The sequence below is a fragment of the Canis lupus genome, chromosome 33 (genome assembly GCF_011100685.1).
Source record: "Canis lupus familiaris isolate Mischka breed German Shepherd chromosome 33, alternate assembly UU_Cfam_GSD_1.0, whole genome shotgun sequence".
In the NCBI taxonomy this organism is placed as follows: Eukaryota; Metazoa; Chordata; class Mammalia; order Carnivora; family Canidae; genus Canis; species Canis lupus.
The window spans coordinates 11,617,544-11,638,784 of NC_049254.1; the positions used below are offsets into that span (position 1 = coordinate 11,617,544).

General features: G+C 36.4%; 1 protein-coding gene across 1 annotated transcript in view; it reads left to right on the top strand.

Moving 5' to 3' along the window:
- The window catches only part of ALCAM (activated leukocyte cell adhesion molecule), a 211,661-nt gene that overhangs the window by 131,224 nt on the left and 59,196 nt on the right, over positions 1-21,241 (top strand). The gene's annotated exons all lie outside the window — the stretch shown is intronic.

Sequence of the window (21,241 nt, forward strand, 5' to 3'; positions counted from 1 at the left end):
CCTCCTTCCTCCTTCCTTTCTTCCTTTCTTCCTTCCTCCTTTCCTTTTGCTTACTTCCTCCTTCCCTCCCTCCTTTCTTTTTTCTTTTCTTTCTATTTTAGGATTCTTTATTTGCAAGATACACGTTTAGTGTATGGTTGGGTGGTCTAGATGACATTTAAAAAAATCAATGTCTCGGGATCCCTGGGTGGCGCAGCGTTTTGGCAACTGCCTTTGGCCCAGGGCGTGATCCTGGAGACTCGGGATCGAATCCCACATCGGGCTCCCGGTGCTTGGAGCCTGCTTCTCCCTCTGCCTGTGTCTCTGCCTCTCTCTCTCTCTCCGTGTGACTATCATGAATAAATAAATTAAAAAAAAAATCAATGTCTCTTAAAATGTTTCTTCTCCAACTTTAGAAACTATGGGGAAAATACTGATACAGTATTTACAGTTTAATAGTGGGAAAAGCAATCATTCTATTTCATACTTCTTTATGTCATGTCACAGTACACACATTTGAAAATATATTATCTTCATCATATTATTTGTGCCCAATTTCAAAAAACTTAGTATCTTTTTTTTTTTAAACTCAGTATCTTAAAAATACCAAGGTGATATAGAGCAAATGCATGGTGTGGTGTTAATAAAGAGAATATTGGATTTAGAATCAGAAGAATTGTTTCCTTAACTCAGTTCTGCCATTAACACTAAAAATTATCCAGTCCTTAGCCCCTTTGGTTGTATCACAAGTTACCTGCAGTGAATAATCTTTAAGGTTATTTTTTTTAAAGGGTTATTTTGCATTCTAATGTACAAAGTCTCTAAATCACTAGACATTTTCTTATAAAAGCATAATAACAGGCATATTTCATTGAGCCAGAGTCTTCTTATCTATCAGCATCAACCTTTCAGAGCCCAGTCAAGAACCCGTGGGAAACAGAGGTTCTGAGCAGCCCAAATAAATGCTGATGTCCATGAACTAAACCTTCTTCTTAAGGAAACTCCTTGGAGTCCTCATTCCAAGACTGTTTACTCTTTAAATAGAATCTTTTTTTTTTTTTAAGTTTGATCATCTTGTTTTCAAAGGCCTGGCACTTTAGTGGCAAATTGGAAAAGGACTATAAGGCAGGCACAAAATGGAACAACGTCTGTGAAAATGCTTTGCAGGCTCTGAAGTCCCCTGCACGTGTGAGCTGTTCCCAATAACAAGAGTGACAGCTGACAGGAACTCTAAGAGAGAAGATCAATCATTTCAAACAAAACACAGCAATTGCAAAATCCTGTTGGGGCGGGGCCCTTTAGTACACTGGCAAATCGGTCTAGTCACTCGGTAGTTCCCAAAATCCTCCCTCAGTTACAGCATAGAATAAGCTTATAAGAATAACTGAGTTATCACAGAGAAGTTCATTTATATTCTGAATAATATTTGGTTTGAGATATGACGAACTTGGAAAACACATGTTTAAAGCACTGAATAAATGTTACTTATATTATAATTTGATTTGAAGTCAGGAGACTAGGCGATGCGGTACAGATGTTTTCCATCTAAAAGAATTAAAAATCTATATGGTGCAGAAGGGGTACCATTCTTTTCAATTACTTAGAAAACTACATCTAAATAATCTTGAATACATGGAATATTACTCTAATTTTTAAATGTACTTAATTTTTTATTAACCATAATGGAAGTAATTAAGATAAAGCAATAATAATTCATTTTGTTCCATATTGAAACAGAATGATTCTATGCTTGGCTCAGAATTGTCTGTGACATGTTTTTAAACTCATGAGCTCATTATGATAGTATTATTGGAGCTCATATGATAGTATGATAAAGCATGGTATATGCTAATATTCAAAACATATTACACACTGAAGCAATGAAATAAAAATTTTTAATAATTCTTAAATGATAGTGATTAACCAATGGAAAGCAAACTTGAGTTCCAGCTAAAAATACTTACCAGTGGATACAGAGATAGAAACCAAAACCAAAGTTTGCTCATTGTCATGTTACTAAATATTCATTGGAAACTCCAACAGCAATTTAAGCTATAAAATGAAAATTAAAAATCTGATATACTTTTTAAGCTTTTACCAGTCCAGACTCAAAAGTAATATGGCTTCAGGGTCCCTGGGTGGCTCAGTCGGTTAAGTGACTCTTGATTTCCGCTCAGATTCCAATCTCTGTGTCATGAGTTTCAGCCCCACGTTGGGGCTCCTCCATGCTGGACATGAAACCTGCTTTAAAAAAAAAGGAAAAAAAAAAAAGTACTATGGCTTCAAATCTATAGTACTGAAATTTTACTATATGTTTTTCTCATATTTAGAAATGTGAATCTTAGAATATTTAAGCCTTGTTCTCTATCATATTATACATGAATTAACTAAGGCCCAGGAAAGCAAGGTCACAATGATTTAAAGATGAAAAAAGAACTCCAATATTCTTTTAACTAGGAGTCATGAAACTGATATTTGATACTGAGATTTTAATAAAGATATCTTATTATCTGTTACATAATATCAGTGGCAGACATTTTAAGAGTTAAGAGCTTGGTGGACATGACAGTCCATGATTCTGGAGGCTTGAAGCTATAATTTTGAAAATCGGTTTCTGGTTGGGGCATGTAAGGAGAACACACAAAAGCAATAGAATGGTGAATAGGAGAAAGGCCATAAGCTGGGAAGATGCGGGTTAGTGGGATGGATTGACTTCTAGGCAGACCAGAACACAGATTGCTCAATTACCCTTTGTACTGCAGGGTAAGTCCATTATGCCAGAAGCTGCTGACCTCTGGCTACTAGCATCTTTCGAAAGAGATGTTGGTAAGGCATATAAGTAATATATTCCACTCTCGCCCTGTAGAGGAGAGGCATTGTGCATCAAGTCAAAGACATTCACCAGTAACCAAAGGTAATGGCAAAAGTCCTTGGCAACCATCTTTGGTCACACCTCACTTGAATTGGAGTGTTTAAACAATAATAGCACTGCAGCTTTATTTACACTTTATATCAGAGTTTTGGAAACACATCTGGAGTCCCTAATAAATTCACAAACTGCTCTTCAAAAAATTAGCGTTTCCTGAAAAGCACAATATTGTAGGTATTTTTCTTTTACATTTCATCTTGTGCTTTCTTTCAAATCGGTAGCAAAGCCTAAAAAAGTTAAAAACAATGGTTTTTGTTTGTTTGTTTGTTTTAGATATTACTTATTCACAAGAGACACAGAGACAGAGACTGAGACACAGGCAGAGGGAGAAGCAGGCTTCTCGCAGGGAGCCTGATGTGGGACTTGATCCCAGGATTCCAGGATCACACCCTGAGCTGAAGGCAGATGCTCAGCCAATGAGCCACCCAGGCGTCCCCAAACAGCAGTATTTCTTGAATTTAAGTTCTAGCTTTTGGCTTTTCTCTTTCTGTAGTTCTGTAGGGTTTACTGAGAAGGGCTTGCTGTGTTAAACCCCAAATGCATGTTACATTAATAATTTGTGTTTAGAAATCCAGGCACCTCATGCCACCAGCTAATATTTGCTTTGGACTGTTCTAATTTGGTCTCAAGGTTTTCCAAAGAACTAACACAAAAAGGCAGCTTTCCTATCTGCCTGGTGAGCGGGTGCTTTCACACATACTGTGTGATGTGCTTCTGCAGAGACCAAGTATTAGCCAGCTGTTCTTAGCTATGTTGGGAAATGTGAACTTTGTAGTTGCACAGTGCAGCAAACTAACTGAAGCCCATGTTGTTTCCACTTTGGAAATGTCTCCTCTTCGCGGTGCTGCTTCTTCATATATAAAACCTAAACATTTAAACTTTCTAAAAGGGTTCTCTTTCTCTCGTCCCTTTGCTGGCTGGTTATCCTCCACACCACTGCTAAAACTTTCCAACAGCAAAGATCTGACCACTTCACTGCCATCTTTAAATGAAAGCAACAACCAAAACCCATTTATTGCCTCTGTATTCCTTACAGGATACAGTCCAAAGTCTTTAAGCTACTATTTAAGGACTTTTAAAGTTCTTATCTGCACAGCTCCCTTCCCAGCTGGATTTCCTTTACTGTCTCTCATGTGTCCTAAACCTCAGCCACACTGGCCAAGACGAGTATGAAGCCTTCATTTGCTGTTTCACCTGAAGAAATCCTTCTCTGCAAAGAGCAATATGAATGTCCCTTCTGGGAAAGCTTTCTCCAGTCCATTCAGCTGTCTCTCCTCAGCTTCTACATTTAATGCACAATGTATTTTATTCCACCAAATAAAAGCCAAAGAAATATAATAGCTATCATTTTTTAAGTTTTATTGGGGTATGATTGACAATAAAAATTGTATACATATAAGATGCACAATGTGATGTTTTGATATCTGTATATACATTGTGATTATATATATACACACATACACATGACATTACATTCAAGCTAATTAACATCCATCACCTCACATAGTTACTCTTTGTGTGTGTGTGTGTGTGTGTGTAGCATGAGAAACTTGAGATCTATTCTCTTGGCCCCTTGGCAAATTTCAAGTATGCAACATATATGTATTAATTATAGTTACCATAGTATACATTAAGTTTCCAAAAGTTACTCATTTTATAACTGGAAGTTCATACCCTTTGACCAATATATCTCCACACCCCCAGCCCAAGCTCTAGGAAACTCCATTCTATTCTGTTTCTGTAAGTTCCACTTTTTTTGTGTTTGTTTTTTTCTTTTAGATTCCAAATCTAAATGACATCATGTGATCTGTGCTGTCTTATTTCACTTAGCATAATGTTTAGATGCATCCATGTTGTCACAAATGGCAGGATTTCCTTCCTTTTAAAGGCTCAATCACATTTTATCGTGTGTGTGTATATATATATATTTTTTTAAGTATATACACACATATTGTTTTCCATGATGGCTGTACCAATTTACATTCCCACCAACAGTGTATGAGGATTTCATTTTCTTCACATCCTCACCAACCCTTATATTGGACTTTTTTAGTAATAGTCTTCCTAACAAGTGTGAGGTGATATCTCAAGGTTTTGATTTGTATTTCCCTAATGAGTAATGATGTTGAGCATCTTTTCATAATAGCTAATATATATTGAGCACTTACTTTATGAAAAAACACTATTTTAAGCAGTTACATATTATTGATTTATTTAATATTCACATTAACTGTACGAGTTTGATACTATTATTGCCTTCCATCTTATAGTTGGGAAACGTGAGCATGTATAGGTTAAGTAACTCTGGAAGTCACCTACCTTCCTAGTAATATGGTTTGAATAATACCCATGCATCTTGAGTCTAGGGACCATGCCATGAGTGCTGTGTTGTGCAACTTGTTTCATTTCATATGCCTCTTCTAGATTTTAATCTTTTTGGAATAGATAACTTATTTATGTTTGTATGCATAGTAGGAATATAATATTTGACATATTATAGTTAATCAATAGTTTTATGTCCAATGTATTTGAATTAATATGAAATGGAATCTTTTGAATTAAGAAAAATTTTATTTTCAAAAGCTTATAGAAATAACTAAGGAATTATGTAAGGAACAATTAAAGAAAAAATTCAGGAATGTTTTACAAAGGTCAATAGTTAAATACTTGTCTGATATTAATGAGGTGTACCCTATGGCTTTTAATATTTAGCATATACTTTCTTATAGTTTCTCATTTATATCAACAGTGTTGAATAAATGTTTAGCCCATATTTACTATAGTCTGTTCTTCAGGCATAGAAGTTTTCCATTGTCAATAGATTGCACTGGCTTTCCCATATATGTCATCATAAATTGTCTTATAGTTACAGAAGCTTTAAAATGAATAGCACACTTCCATAATGATCACTTTCTGATACATGTTTATCAGTTATTTTCATGAACCGTATGTGTTTGCCTTGGGTGACTGTTGGGTAAGATGTTGTATTGGAAATTTTCTTTGTAGAATAGCTTTTGGTTTTTTGCATTAGAAGAATCAGTGGGTTTAAAAAAAAAAGAATTTATTTATTTATTTTAGAGGGAGAGTGTGCATGCACAGAGTTAGGGGCAAAGAGAGGGGAAGAGAGAATCTTAAGCAGACTCCATGTTCATTGTGGAGCCTGACGTGGGGCTTGATCTTCAGACCCTAAGATCATGACCTGAGCTGAAATCAAGTCGGATGCTTAACCGACTGCACATGCAGGCTCCCCAGAATCAGTGGACTTCTGAATAACAAACTGTAAAGCCATACTGATTCTACCTAGAAAGTATTTAATACACACTTGCTGATTGAACATGTACCATTGATTGTATTTGTATATTGAGGCTGCTGACAATTCAGAAATGATAAAAAGGAAAAATTTTGAAGTTGATACCAGAGATGTTCTTTATCATCTGTTCTATATACACAGAGAGACAGAATTGTGGCTAAAGAACACGCACTTAGAGCATATTCTTATAGGGTTCTTCAGGGGGAACTAACTTAAAAATTACCATTGGATTTTCTTTTTTTTTTTTAAATATATATTTTTAAATTTTTATTTATTTATGATAGTCACAGAGAGAGAAAGAGAGGCAGAGACACAGGCAGAGAGAGAAGCAGGCTCCATGCACCAGGAGCCCGACGTGGGAATCGATCCTGGGTCTCCAGGATCATGCCCTAGGCCAAAGGCAGGCGCCGAACCGCTGTGCCACCCAGGGATCCCCCATTGGATTTTCAAACAATGACACAGCCTAAACATCTCAGTCTTTTTTATTTGCTTTGTTTGTTTTCTAATTAATTATTTATGAAAGGGAAAGCTTTAGGAGTTCTTTCAGTTATAGAACTCAAGTGAAATTCATGGGGCATCTGGGTGGCTCAGTGGTTCAGCGTCTGCCTTTGGCTCAGGGCGTGATTCCAGGGTCCTGGGATCAAGTCCTGCAACAGGCTCTCTGCAGGCAGTCTGCTTCTCCCTCTGCCTATGTGTCTGCCTCTCTCTTTGTGTCTCTCATGAATAAATAAATAATATCTTAAAAAAAAACCTCAAATGAGATTCATAAACAAAAGACACAATTTAAAGCCTTGCTAAGACTCTTACAGCTCATTTTTGTAACCCGGCAATCTTTTAATGTATAGAAATAATGAACCTTTTTTAACCTTAATGACATTATGGTCTTTCAAAGCTGTTGAAAATAGCAGAGCCAAAGAGATAATAAAATATTCAGTTTAGGGGAATTTTGAGTGTCATTATCTCCCTGAGCAGTAACCATGAACAAATGATCAAAGACATTGTCTCTTTTAAATGGAAAGAGGAACTGAATGTATTAGCACCTCAGTGGGATTGGGAATGTGTGGGAAACATAATCATAAAACAACAATTGCTGGGCTGCAGCACGGCCAACCAGGACACTCTGTTCAGCAGAGGTCTTGGTGTTGTCGGCACCTGCTGATATCTGCCTGGGAATTCAGCTGCCTAGACTGAGATCACCTTTGCTGGTGGCTGCAAAGCTTTGCCCTTGATTTTTTTTTTCCTTCCTTCTACCATAAGCAAGGGAAGTTAGGTAAGATTGCCTAAATATAGAATGCATTCCATAGGCTGAAGAAACTATGTGCATCAAATTTTTTAATAGAGTACATTTTCTCTGTTTTAGGTTTATAGGAAAGTCAAGTTCTCACCTACTCCTTCAACACTTTACAGCCCTCAGTTTCCCCTTATTAACATCTTGCATTAGTGTGGTACATTGTTACAATTGATGAGTCAATACTGATGCATTGTAATTATTAACTACAGTATAATTCACATTAGGATTCCCTTTTTTTTTCCTGTATATTTTATGGGTTTTGACAAATGTGTAATAGCTTGCATTCACATTATCAGAATAATTTTACTGCCTAGGAAATTGTGCTCCATCTGTACTCCACCTGCCTCTCCCTCCCTTCCTCCCTTCAAACCCCTGGCAACTACTGATCTTTTTATTATCTTCACAGTTTTGTCTTTTCTATCATGTCATATAGTTGGAATCGTGCAGCAGGTAGCCTTCTCAGTTTGGCTTCTTTCACTTAGCTGTATGAATTTAAGATTTTTTCATGTGTTCTCATGGCTTGATAATTCATTTCTTCATTTCTTCTTTCATTGCTGAATAATAGTCCATTTTGTATGGCTGTCACCATAGTTGATTTATCCACTCACCTACAAAAGGTCATTCTTGGTTATTTCCAAAATTGAGTAAGTATGCACAAAGCTGCTGTAAACATTTATGTGCAGTTTTTTTGTGTGTGTGAATTTAAGTTTTCAACTCACCTTAAAGTTGTAATTCTGAAAAGTCTCTTATCGAAGAGACTTAAGTTGGAAAGACTTGATATGAACCCCAAACTTTTCATTTTGTCCATCCAATAAATGTTTCGTGGTGGTCTATTATTTCTACTGTGCCAGGTACGTAAATAAAGTGCTATTGTGCCTGTCGACTGAGTGCCCCGTCTACATTAAAGAACCTTATCATACTTCTGGTTCCTTAGCTGGAAGATGTCTACTTCAGTTATTTGCCGTTTTCTATGTTATTTTGAGAATTGGGTGAGCTATCATGAATAGGATTCAGTTTATTCCTGGCAATAAATGGTCAACTGCTACGCAACATCACGTTGAGAGAGAGATGATCAAATATATTCATTTGTTTTCTTTCTGGTCCCTCCAATCTATAGATTTTTTAAATATTTTAAGTCTAAATATGGTAAACATCTTAATACTTTTCAAATAATATTCCCAAATTGGCCACAGTATAAAATGAAATAAAAACATGTAATCATTTTCTGCGTATCTATGGTGATGAGAACTGAACATGAGTTGAGAATTAATTTGAACTCCAGCTCCACTACATACTGGCTTGGTCATGTACAGTTAGTGTCTTGGCTTTGCAGGGTGAACAATATCTTATCAGCAAAATGAGGCATCATAATATTTGTTCACAATAGAGGCTTATTTGCTTATCATACAGAACTTTTGTGAGACGCCAATGCAAAATGCACAACATGTATAAAAGAAGATTGCAAACTACAAAGCCCTGTTAAAATGTCCATTATTGGGGCACCTGAGTGGCTCAGTCAGTTAAGCATCTGATTCTTGGTTTCAGCTCCGGTCATGATCTCATGGGTCATGGGATTGAGCTCTGTGGCTGGGCTCCCTGTTCAGCAGGAATCTGCTGTTTATCTCCTTTTGCCCCTCTCCCCACTAGTATGAGTTCGCTCTCTCTCTCTCTCTCTCTCTCCCCCTTTAAAATAAATTAGTAGATTTTTTTTAAAAAATTAAAATGTCCATTATTTCTATTATTGCTCTAAAGAATCTTTATTTTTAATTTAGCTAACTGCCTACTAAATCAAGTATACTTTTTTATTCACTGCATCTGTACTGAAATCCCAATTTTCTTTTTTTTAAAGATTTTATTCATTCATTCATTCATTCATTCATTCATGAGAGACACACAGAAAGAGAGAGACAGAGACACAGGCAGAGGGAGAAGCAGGCTCCATGCAGGGAACCCCACGCAGGACTCGATCTTGGAACTCCAGGACCATGCCCTGGGCTGAAGGCAGGCGCTAAACTGCTGAGCCACCCAGGGATCCCTCTGAAATCCCAATTTTCTTGAATCCAACAGTCTACTAATGTTAGAGGGTCAATATAGTTGTGTTCTGGCTAATTTCTCCCATGTGTTACCCAGGATCCTTTGAGAAGCAGATGTAAAAATGGGCTGTATTTGTAAGGAATGTACTAGGGGAAACACCTAGGTGAGAAAAAAATGAAGAAGGGGCTGGTGGTCGGGCACAGTCATCAGAGTGCAATGTGAATCTGTCTCCAGGGGAACGAGAGAAAGAAGATTGGGTGGACACATTAAACACTGTTGTATAGTCTAAGGAAGTTTCATCAGGGAAATGGATTCCTTTTTTTTTTTTTTTTTAATTCATGAGAGACACACAGAGAGAGAGAGAGAGAGAGAGAGAGGCAGAGACACAGGCAGAGGGAGAAGCAGGCCCTATGGAGCCCGATGTGGGACTCAATCCTGGAACTCCAGGATCACACCCCAGGCCGAAGGCAGATGCTTAACCGCTGAGCCACCTAGGCTTCCAGGGAAATGGATTCCTTGAGCCATAGTCAGTCCTCAGAGGAGTCCCTTGTCTCCAAGAACCTTATCTGCCTTCGTAGCCCTACTCTGGCCAATCTTGAGCTGGCAGCAGCACAGAGAAAGTAGGGCCTCACCACAACCTGATGGATCTTAGAGCCCAGCAGCTGGGGTTCTTGGTAATTTACATTTACTGTGGCTGGAGGGTCTGCGAGGTATGTTTTCGTGTCCATCACTGTTCAGTTTTCCCTTGAATGATAAAGAGAAGCACTTACTCAGTTGATGATTAACTAAGAATGTGAAGTGGGATGCCTGAGTGGGTTAGTGGTTGAGCATCTGCCTTTGGCTCAGGGCGTGATTCTGGAGTCCCGGGATCGAGTCCCACATCAGGATCCTTATATGGATCCTGCTTCTCCCTCTGCCCGTGTCTCTGCCTCTCTCTTTCTCTCTCTGTCTCATGAATAAATAAATAATCTTTAAAAATAAAAAATAAAAAAAAGAATGTGAAGCTGTGAAACAGAAGTAGGTGAGATATGATGCAAACTTTAACAACCGTGGAAAACCAACAATGCAGGCAGGCACTGTCTCAGTCTATAGAAGAGCCATTTTTCTGCTGTAAGAACTTTTCATGATCTAGGTTTTGTTTTGTTTTGGGGGGATTGCCTTGTCCATGATAGTTAGTCTTCCAGAAATTCTCCTGGGGTCATTTAACCATTTCCTAAATTACAGCATAAGTATGGCTTATTTTTAAGTCACAACTGGCCTCTGGTACTCTAAGGCGAAGCATTCAGTGAGTTCAAATCTTTGGGGGTAAGGGAAAGTTTCAAAGCTGGAGGCAACTTCAGGTCCAGATTTTACAAGATATTTAAAGCATTCCTCCACCTGACACCCTTAGAAATGATAAAACTACCTTTCAATACAGCTTCCTATATTTTTCATCTCTACTCATTGCCTTCCTAAATTATCTTGTTCTCTTTCCCACTTTTCCTCCCACTCATCAATTAAGAATAATGACTGTCAGGGAAAATGGAATATATGAAAAGTTATTGTTAATATTAATAGAAGACAGCATTGTCTCTCTAAGTTTATGCATTCCTGAGTTATTCCGTTGAGCTCCCACCGTGGGCAAGCCATAATGGGTATTGTTTTGCATGCTTACTTGGTCCTTGAAGTGACACAAGATCTATCAAAGCTGGAGATGATTTCCATTTCACATAACATATTATGTTGTTTTTCTAAGCGTGCACAACTATTTGTTTAATTTTACAATTTTATCTTTCTTATGGCTTTAATCTCTTAAAAAATTGCCTTGGACAAAAGTCTCTATTTCTCCTTCCTCCTCAAAACTAGAAGACGAGATCTTACAGTAATCTGAGTTTAATTCTTAAAGAAAGGGAAACATGCCATAGAAAGCCATCATTTATTTCCTATGACCTTACCTTATATTACAGCCCCTCTGGGAAGACATCAATTAAAAGCATGAAATTCACACAAATTTAAACCTCAGAAATCAGCCAGCAATCTGCACCGAATCTGTGGGAAAACCTGTTAAATAGCTTTTTAACCTTATTACTTGACACGTTTGATTGTACAAATCTATTTCCTCAGGAGACCTAGGCAATGCTAATTGGAATTCGTGTGAGGAAAAGAGCAAAAACCTATTTCAACCTATGTAAACATTTTTTGGTACCAAATTGGACACTTGATATAGAATACACCAGTAGCAAGCATACTGGACAAGATCACTCAACCAATCAAGAAGCAAAAGTCAACTACTGTGCTCATTCAGTAGCCTTCATAATTTATTTGCTACCCCTGGTTAATTCACTACCTCGATTATAAAATGAAATTCTCCAACACCATTGAATATTAATTGAAATGCTAGCGAAATATAATTAGCACAGCTGTTATTAACAGAAGCTCTCTGTGAAAACAATGATGATCTTACTGACGAAAAGTCTTTCTGATATATTTTTCCTAAGGCATTTGAAGAATATTAAAGCTATTAGGAATTTGTTTGGGGGTTTGGAAGTGTTATCAAGGACAGCTTTGATTTTCTCAAATCAAGAGGTCTTTTTGTTGTCATGGCATTAAATTACTTGCAGAAGACAAATTTATTATGTCACAATAATTCTGAACCCTCTCTGAAGACAGACTCTAGTCTCAATTCCAAAAGTTTCCATTACTTCAGATGATGCAATTAAGGTCTTTTGTGAAACGTCGTGCCTGTTTTCCTGTTGATAGTGTTTTTCTACAGATAGTGTTTTCATGAATACAGTACAGTTATTGTTCTTGTTAAAATAATGGAATTGTATTCACAATTTCAATACAACTTATAAGACAAAATGCACAGAAAAATGTAACTTTTCACCATGCAAATAGAACTGATAGTCTGAATTAGTTAAACCTGGACTTTCATGCTGAGGAAATGTTCAGAGCAATGGAGCATAAATATACTCGTCTCTCTTTTGCATTATTTTAACCTGGAGGAGTGTTCAGATATTGATTTCTTCCATCTGCCTCTTTAGTTAAGCTAGTTCCCAAATGAAGTCCTCAGAATCTGGACACAGACAATGCAGGTAAAAGGGGAAATTGAACTGAGAGAGGGGAGCAGGAGGAAAATAATACGTTACCAATTTTTTTCATTGTATTGACTAATTACATGAGTGGAGGACTCTCTTTACATAAGCATCTTAAAGACACAGCCTCAAGTCCTAGGTGTTTAGAAATATGAGACTAAAGAAGAGTCAACTTCATGAACTTCAACTAACAAATTATTCATTACACAAATGTTTTTAATTTTTACATTGAGCAAGTTATATATTATAAAAATATGTTTAAACATTCTCCTCTTTAGTCTATCACTATGAATGTCTATTTTAAAATAAAATATAGGATATTGTTCTTTTCATATATAAAAGTAAAAATTTCAGGTTCCATGTCATCTCTCTGCCCCCACTCCCCCTCCCACACATACAGAGCATGAAGTTTTCTTAAATGTTTTTATTTCATTTGTCCCCATGAAGGGACTAGTGTTTTGGCATTTTGGCATAGACCCCATAGGCTCATCAAAAACTCATCACTGGAGAATGATGACTTGGTAAAACAAGAGAGTCCTCTGTGGGACAGATGTGTGGAAATCCCAGTCTTAACCTCAGAGAAAGGACATGAGAAAAGTTGCCAAAGAAACCCCAAATCCTGGAGATTTTAGTGACATTTCAAATGTCAATCTAGATCTGTACACTAGTTTGCATGTATGTTATATTTCATTAAAAAGTTGTTATTTTTATTTATTTGAGAGAGAGAGAGAGAGTAGAGTGAGCAAGAGAGAGAGCATAAGCGGCAGAAACAGGGAAAAGGAGAAGCAGATTCCCTGCCTGATATTGGGGCTTGGAGGGTGCTCAATCCCAGGACCCCAGGATTATGACCTAAGCCAGAGGCAGATGCTTAACCAGCTGAGTCACCCAAGTGTCCCCATTAAAAAGTTTTTAAAGTAAAAATAGCAGTTTTTTTTTTGAAGGAGGGCAATTTTAAGATACCAATTTCAAAACACTATAGTAGCACTCATCCCCACCTCAGTGGGATTTCAAAGGATAGTATATGGTTTTCTGGAATGTTAAATGCAGAGAAAAGAATATGGGCTCTAAGAGTATGACCTTACCGAGTTCCTTTCGATGTAGTGCAATGGAGCTTTATTTTACCCATGATTACTGAACTCCTAGAGCCTTCATGATGTTGCAACAGATATCAAAATGAGAAAAATGTAGGCTTTTCCTTCAAATAGGTTCCAGCATAGTGCAGGAATTAAACTGGTAATTTCCTTTTTTTTTTTTTTTCAAAAAGAAATTAAGCTTTAAATGCATACATAAATATGTATATGTTTAGAACTTAAACTATGAGAACAGTTTTTTTTATTTTGTTCTGTTTTTGCTCATTACTGGTCACCCATCCTAGAACAGTACTTGGCACAGAGAAGGTACTCAATAGTGAATGAATGAATGATACACATTATAAATACTGAAATATATAGACAGAAAAATAGTGTATCTAGACCTCATTTCTTTTCAATGGGTTAAGTAGAGCAGTGTGTGGATATACACTTTATTGTACCTGTATTAATGAACATTTAAGTCCCTCCAGTTCTTTTAATATTTCAAAATAATGCTGTATTGTATTTGTATACAATCGTGCATTTGTACATAAACTTCTGTAGAATAGGTTCCCAGTAGTAGAATTACTGGATCAAAGGATTTTAGCATTTTTAATTTGACAGATACCATCAAATTGTGCTTCTACAAGTTCTAGACAATTTAGAATGAACCAGGCACCTGGGTGGCTCCTCACAGGGAGCCTGCTTCTGCCTCTGCCTATGTCTGTGCCTCTCTCTCTGTGTCTCTCATGAATAAATCAAATCTTTAGCAATTTTTTTAAGAAAGAACCTTAAATATTTTATTTTTTATTTAAGGTTACTTTTGACCATCTGATGAAAGCTTTAAATTCTCTTTCTGTAAAAACAAATGTTTTAATATACCCCTGTGTGGGGGGTTTTAAAGTAACTTTAGAGTTGTCATACATGCCCTAAAGTTTGTTTGTGGAGCCCAAGTTAAATTCTAACAAGCACAGTAGAATCTTTACATTTGCTGATTTAAAATTCATGGGGTTATCTCTCAGCAAACAAAAATAAAGGTTCACAACTTAAATCAATTCTATTGCTTTTAAATAATTTTTAAATGAACTTTTTGCTTATAATTTAAAAGTAGCCCTAAAAGGAATCCATATGCTGCTGGTGGTGATGAAAGTAAAGAGAAAGTAGAGAGATCTAACAGTTTCTTACATTCTATTAGGGAAATTTTATGTGCATTTATGAATTTGAGAAAACTGCCAGTCAGGGCATGTTCCTTATGAAGATCAAAGATCTACTATGTAGAAATTACTGTAATGAAAAAGGAAGTTTGCTATATGAGAGAAAACCAAGTGCCACTCAATGCCTCTGCAGTGGTCCCTGGGTATGACATGCTGGTGAAGTAGTTCTTATCTTCCTATTCATAGAGACCCTTATTCAGTGTTCAGATCAAATGAAATTACCTACGAGAAGCCTTTATCGATATCCTTGAGTTTGTTGTAGGGATTCCTTTCTCTGCATTCCCACAACACTTAGTTATGGCAGTGCCTGAAGAAATAGACCATGGCATTATATATATATATATACACACACACATATTTTCCCCCCACAAAGAACATCTAACACTTTGCCTCCAGTAGGTGTTCAATAAATACTTTCAATGCATTGCTCACATGTATACATAGATGATCTTTGAGATAGACTTTGAAGGATATGTATGGATTCAACCAAGGCCCATGGAACAGTGATACAAATGAAGCAGAGATGGGGCAAAGTCTAAGCTAATTGGGAAGGACTGTGACTTATCCAGCCTCATGATCATTCCATGTTTCTAGTATGATGAACTATAGGCAGTGGTAAATTGAAAAGATAGTTTTCAGTACAATAATGCAAGTACTGATAATATATTTTTTAAATTACTGTTTTTGTAGATCTTCTATGATATAACATAGATTGTTATATGGACCCATAGTTTACTAAAAAGATAAATACTTCAAGCATTATAATATACCAAACTTGGAAGTAAAGATCACATATGTTAAAATATATTCCTGGGTACCAGCAGTATTTTATAATTTAGTAAGATTGCCCTTTCCCTCTGAATTTTTTTTTTTAAGATTTTATTTACTTATTTGGGAGAGAGAGAACACAGAGGGAGAGAGAGATGCGGACTCCCTGCTGAACAAAGAGCCTGATGCGGGGCTTGATCCCAGGACCCTGAGATCATGACCTGAGTCGAAGGCAGATGCTGAACCAATTGAGCCACCCGGGTGCCCCTCCCTTCTAAATGTTATTCCACAGTGACCTAACCATTTATCTAAAAGATACACTATAATCCATGTATAGAATTGTAGGAAATCCAGGACACCTAGGTGGCCCAGCAGTTAAGCTCTGCCTTAGGCCCAGGCAGTGATCCTGCAGTCCCAGGATCGAGTCCCACATTGGGCTTCCTGCATGAAGCCTACTTATCTCTCTGCATCTCTCTCTGTGTCTCTCATGAATAAATAAATAAAATCTTAAAGAAAAAAAAAGAATTGTAGGAAATCCTAGAAGAAAGAGAAAAAATCACTTTTTTTCTTATTTGTAGATATTACATAGACCTACATTATAGCATGTCCACTGGTGAAAGACCATGCAGAAAGCAGATTTTGAGTGAACATCTTATTGCAGATTCAGCAGCAGAAACTCAGCTTGCTCCCCAAATATCCATTTGATGAAGGGAAATTGAAAAAGAGAGTAGGAAAACCCTTTTCTCTAGTTCTCAAAATAACACATTCCATCAGATGTCTTCCCCTGTCTCCTATCCAGTCTAAATTACATGGGAATTAGAAGCCCTGTATCTCTCTCTCTCTCTCTCAACCTCCTTCTCTCTCACTTCTTACTTGTTATGTATCACATGACTTGGGAAAAAAAATCTTAAAATCTTATTTAATCCAATAAAAAAATAGGAGGAATTACGAAGTAAATTTGCCTCATTGAGTCATAAAATCATAGGTTTGAAAGATACTTTAAAGTTATGTAAGGGGTACCTGGTGGCTCAGGCTGTTAAGCATCTGCCTTTGGCTCAGGTCATGATTCTGGGGTCCTGGGATCGAGCCCCACGTCTGGCTCCCTGCTCAGTGGGGAGTCTGATTCTCCAATCTCCTTCTGCCCTTTCCCCTCACTCATTCTCTCTCTGTGAATAAATAAACTATTTATAAAATATTATATTTTAAAATATATCATAAAATATTATTTTAAAAATAAAATAAAAGTATTTCACCCTCTATCAATAGATATTTTATCGAATTAAATAAAATACACATGCTATGTATAGCTTAGATAACATTTACAGTATGTATGATTTGTGCTTGATGGTACATGAAGTAGATTTGCTAACACACACACACACACAAAAGATTTGCTAACACAGAATATATTTTTTGTAACCTCTGTGAAGAGATTGGATCTTAAATCCCCAGGGTCAAGAATCAATCTCCCTATCGAAGTTTAATGTCATATAAGATGTTTCTGTGAGGAAAACAAAGTGGATACTAGCTAAGTGCTATTATGTGCTACTTCTGCCTCCATCCCTCTACTCATACTGAGTATTTGCTCCTATACTAAGATTCTACTTTACAACAATGATCTCTTTAAAGCTAACCAGTTTTATTGAACAAAGAACCAATAGTTGAAGATCTAAACTAGTGGTTTTCAACTAGATGGGAGTTCGGTAGGCAATTTTCCCTTCCAGGGAACATTTGTCCTGTTTAGAGATTTCTTATTGCCATAACCGGGGTGGAGAGTGCTAGTAGATAGAAAAACCAGTGGGCAGAGGTGAGGATGCTGTTAAACATCTTACAACGCACAGGACAGCCCCCCACGATAAAGATTTATTCAGCCAAAATGTCAATAGTGATGAGGTTGAGAAACACTGCTATGAACTGATATTACAAAATATTTATGTGCTTAATTAGAGTTGTATATATCTTAATTCATTAATAGAGCATGTAGGGACACCAGCATGGTTACTGTCAAAATTAGTCAAATAAGCATGAAAGTAATTTCTATGGTTAGCTTTCTCATTTCTACTTGCTTCCTCCCCAACGTTTCATCTGCACAAATAAATTTCTCTAGAATTTCTGTAGAACTGTAATTTAGTTCTTATTTCATAAGTTCTGTGGCTGTTGTGATTGTGAATAACCCTTCTATGGCACCTAACAGAGCTACAGAGCTCAAAACAATGCTTTTAAGGGTGATGATGCTATTGAAGTATCAGTGCAATAAAAAATAATTAACCACGCTAAAATACAGCATGTAAAAATAGTCTCTTTAATTCTCACCCTATTTTCTATATTACTTACTGCTCTGCATGAAACATAGTGGCAGGTTCTGAATTTTAAGATGCCTCCACTCAGATGTCTATATATCAGCGATGAAGAGAGAACCATTACTCTGAACTTTGATAGTCTTTAAGGATTAGTTTGTATGGAAAAAGTTTATCTCACTAATATGGGCACAATTATTACATTTTTATTAGTTCAGTTAGAAATAAACTATGTTCACCTAATTTCGAAATTATACTAGAGTCTATTTCAGGGCCTCCTTACATTATTTGCTGTACAAAATGCATAACCATAACTATATTGTATTTATGATCACTTGTCTGAGATTCTATATGTCAGAATTGTCGAGCTAAGAAATTTTTCTTATGCTATGCTTTCCCCATTGTGTTTTTTATTGAATTCTCCTGTGCAACCTTTTTAGTTCTACTGTTCTTTATCTTTAGTTAATAACTCTTCATTTAAAAAATTCTTAATTATACACTGCTTCTCAAGTGTAACATGTTTTTGCATTTTATTTTGTGTCAGGACATTTTGATATCAACACTAATATTAAAAATTCATGATAATACCTTACATTTATAGAACATAATAATACAGAAGGTTTATAGCCCAGTCCAAAGTATCTTATGATATATACATACACATGGCTATAACACCTAACACACAGGAATGCACACCCTTTTGCACACACTCATTCCTTCTATATTTTATATTTAGCTGCTTCTTTGAGGAAGGACATCATCGGCGTTCTATATTTGCAATAGTGTCCAATAATCTCTGGGCTACAAAACCATGAATAATGTAACCAACTAATATTGCAGAGAGAAAATGGCAGGGGAATTTTTTAGGGAGCTAAATTCAATTCAGACTTGGCAAATCAAAGATAGAATCTTTTGCTTCTATGGAAAGTATAAACAGAACCATTTGTGTTGACAGGTACTTTGGGACTCATTGGCACTTCATCTCAAAGACTGAGACATTTGTAGAAATCGGGATGCTAATTCATCACCAAATCACAGTGGTTTTTGTAGCCACTTTATCTCTTCAGGGTTAGGTATATTACCTCTCCCACGGATTCAAGCCTTTAGTCTTTCTATCAGATGAACCTGGGAGTTGGTGTACTCTTAGAGAAGGAGAAAGTTGATGACTAGAGCAAACTTGAAAATTATTTCTAAAATCATCATAGCTGTGCCCCTAATGCAATCCAACTGAGAATCATCTTGTGTCCTAACAGAGCTTCTGTCCATAATTGGTGGCCTTTTACCTACTACCTTCATGCTTGTCACGTGTCTTATTTCCCTTAGGTTTCTTATGCTCTAAAGAGTCCTGTCCTGGCTAATTTGGGATATCAAGCTGTCATTAAAAGACCTACCTCACGAATTCTCAAATACTTTTCAAAACAACCCTTTGCTTTGTAGTCATCATAGTAAGGAAAAAAGGCATTTCACATTATCATTTGCAAACCACCGAGCAAAAATAATCCTTAATTCGCCTGAAATTAATAATAAAGGAATATTCTCATCTGTAGTTTCATCCATGAACTCTTATAAAAATGTTTGTTTTGTGTTTCTCTTCAAAAACAACTGCCCTGCCAGCACAAGTCCACGTTCTCTGCATATCAAAGACAATGTAGGACCGCCTTATTAGAGTATGTGGTAGGAATAAGAATTCCCAAAGTTTCCCGATGTTACCAACTCCTCTCTGATTTTTCAAAGATGTTAATTTAATAACCAAAATGGAAAGGACTTCAGAACATTCAAGTGAGAAATCCAATACGATTCCTGTTTGATGCCAGACATTGCCCCTGGGAATACAAAGATAATATATGGTCCCTTCCCTCTTGTAGTTGCACTTCCATTATGCTAATAGCATATGATGTATTTGAAATTCCTGTAGCTTTAAAATCTATTACAAAATTTGGTATCTATATAGCACATTAAAGTTCTATAGGGAAGAGAAAAGAAAAATGGCCTGTAAGAAATAGCAAATAATTACATTTTTTGCAAAAAGAATTTTCTTGTTTTCCCTCTACATCTGGCAAGGGCTTCCCCTCCTTGGTACCTAAGGTCTGTAAACTGTTTTCACTCCCTGACCAACCATGGGAGCACCGCCGATTGTCTAGAGAAGGTGTGCTTTTGCAAGTGACAGCAGGTAATTAGAGGGGCATGTCCTGCCATAATTCAAGTATAGACCCATATCATCTTAGAGGCATTACATATTCAAGTGACTTGTTACATACTGGTGAAAAAACAAAACATTAAATCAGAAAATTGTTTTCTTGGTTTGGCATACCTGCATGGGTATAGTGCATGAACAGAGCTTAAAGTACACAATAAAAGTTCCACATTTAGGATACAAAGTATTGTGAAAAGAACAAATACTGTGTTGAGAAACAATGTGATTTCTTAATTATCATTAATTTGCATATCTGCAACCACATATCTAAGCTGTCACAGTTTGTATTTTAACAAGGCTAAGGAGTCCGTGCCTTCATTTACACTCTTTTCCCCTGCAATGGTTTGAAGTTAAAAGGAATTAAAGTTACAGTTAATGGAAACACTAAACATTTTAAAAATTATGGAGGTAATTTTTTATTATAACAATGAACATACAATAAACAGTTTTGGTAAACCACTTGTCTCCAATAGCAAGTGAAAATCACATTATCATGACTTATACTTTGCATTTCTTATTTTAACTATGTTAAAAAGTGCTGGAAATTAGTTGTTTTGTGGCATATTTACATGAAGGTTGTGTTTCTTGTAATGATTTCGTTCACTGGGGCAAAAATTGCTTTTAAAGGGAAGGACCTTCCTCAGTTGACAGAATTTTAAAATAGGAATTTTATTACCTTTTTGTCCTTTACCAAGGTTAATGATTTTTATCCCTGTATCAAGTTTTCCTCCGCATTGTGATTGATATAAACACATATATTTAAAGCTAGTTTTGAGAAACTTAAGTATGTTAATCTTCGTGTGGTCCCATATGTCTATGACATGTAGTATATATTTTTTTCTATGTCATATGTGGTTAGGAAGAAAATACACTTTCAGATTCCACTCTATTCCTTTGCAACACACACTTGTCTCTTCCCTGGTAAACCTGAGGGTCTATAACAGTGAAAGCTGGTGTCCACTGTCTTGTTTCCTCAGAAAGTCATAAAATGGTATTTATGTGTAAATGGCCTTAGCTTTGCACTTCAGCACCACCTGCTGGACAAAATATCTTGTTTCCCCCTCTACAGTTTCAAATACAA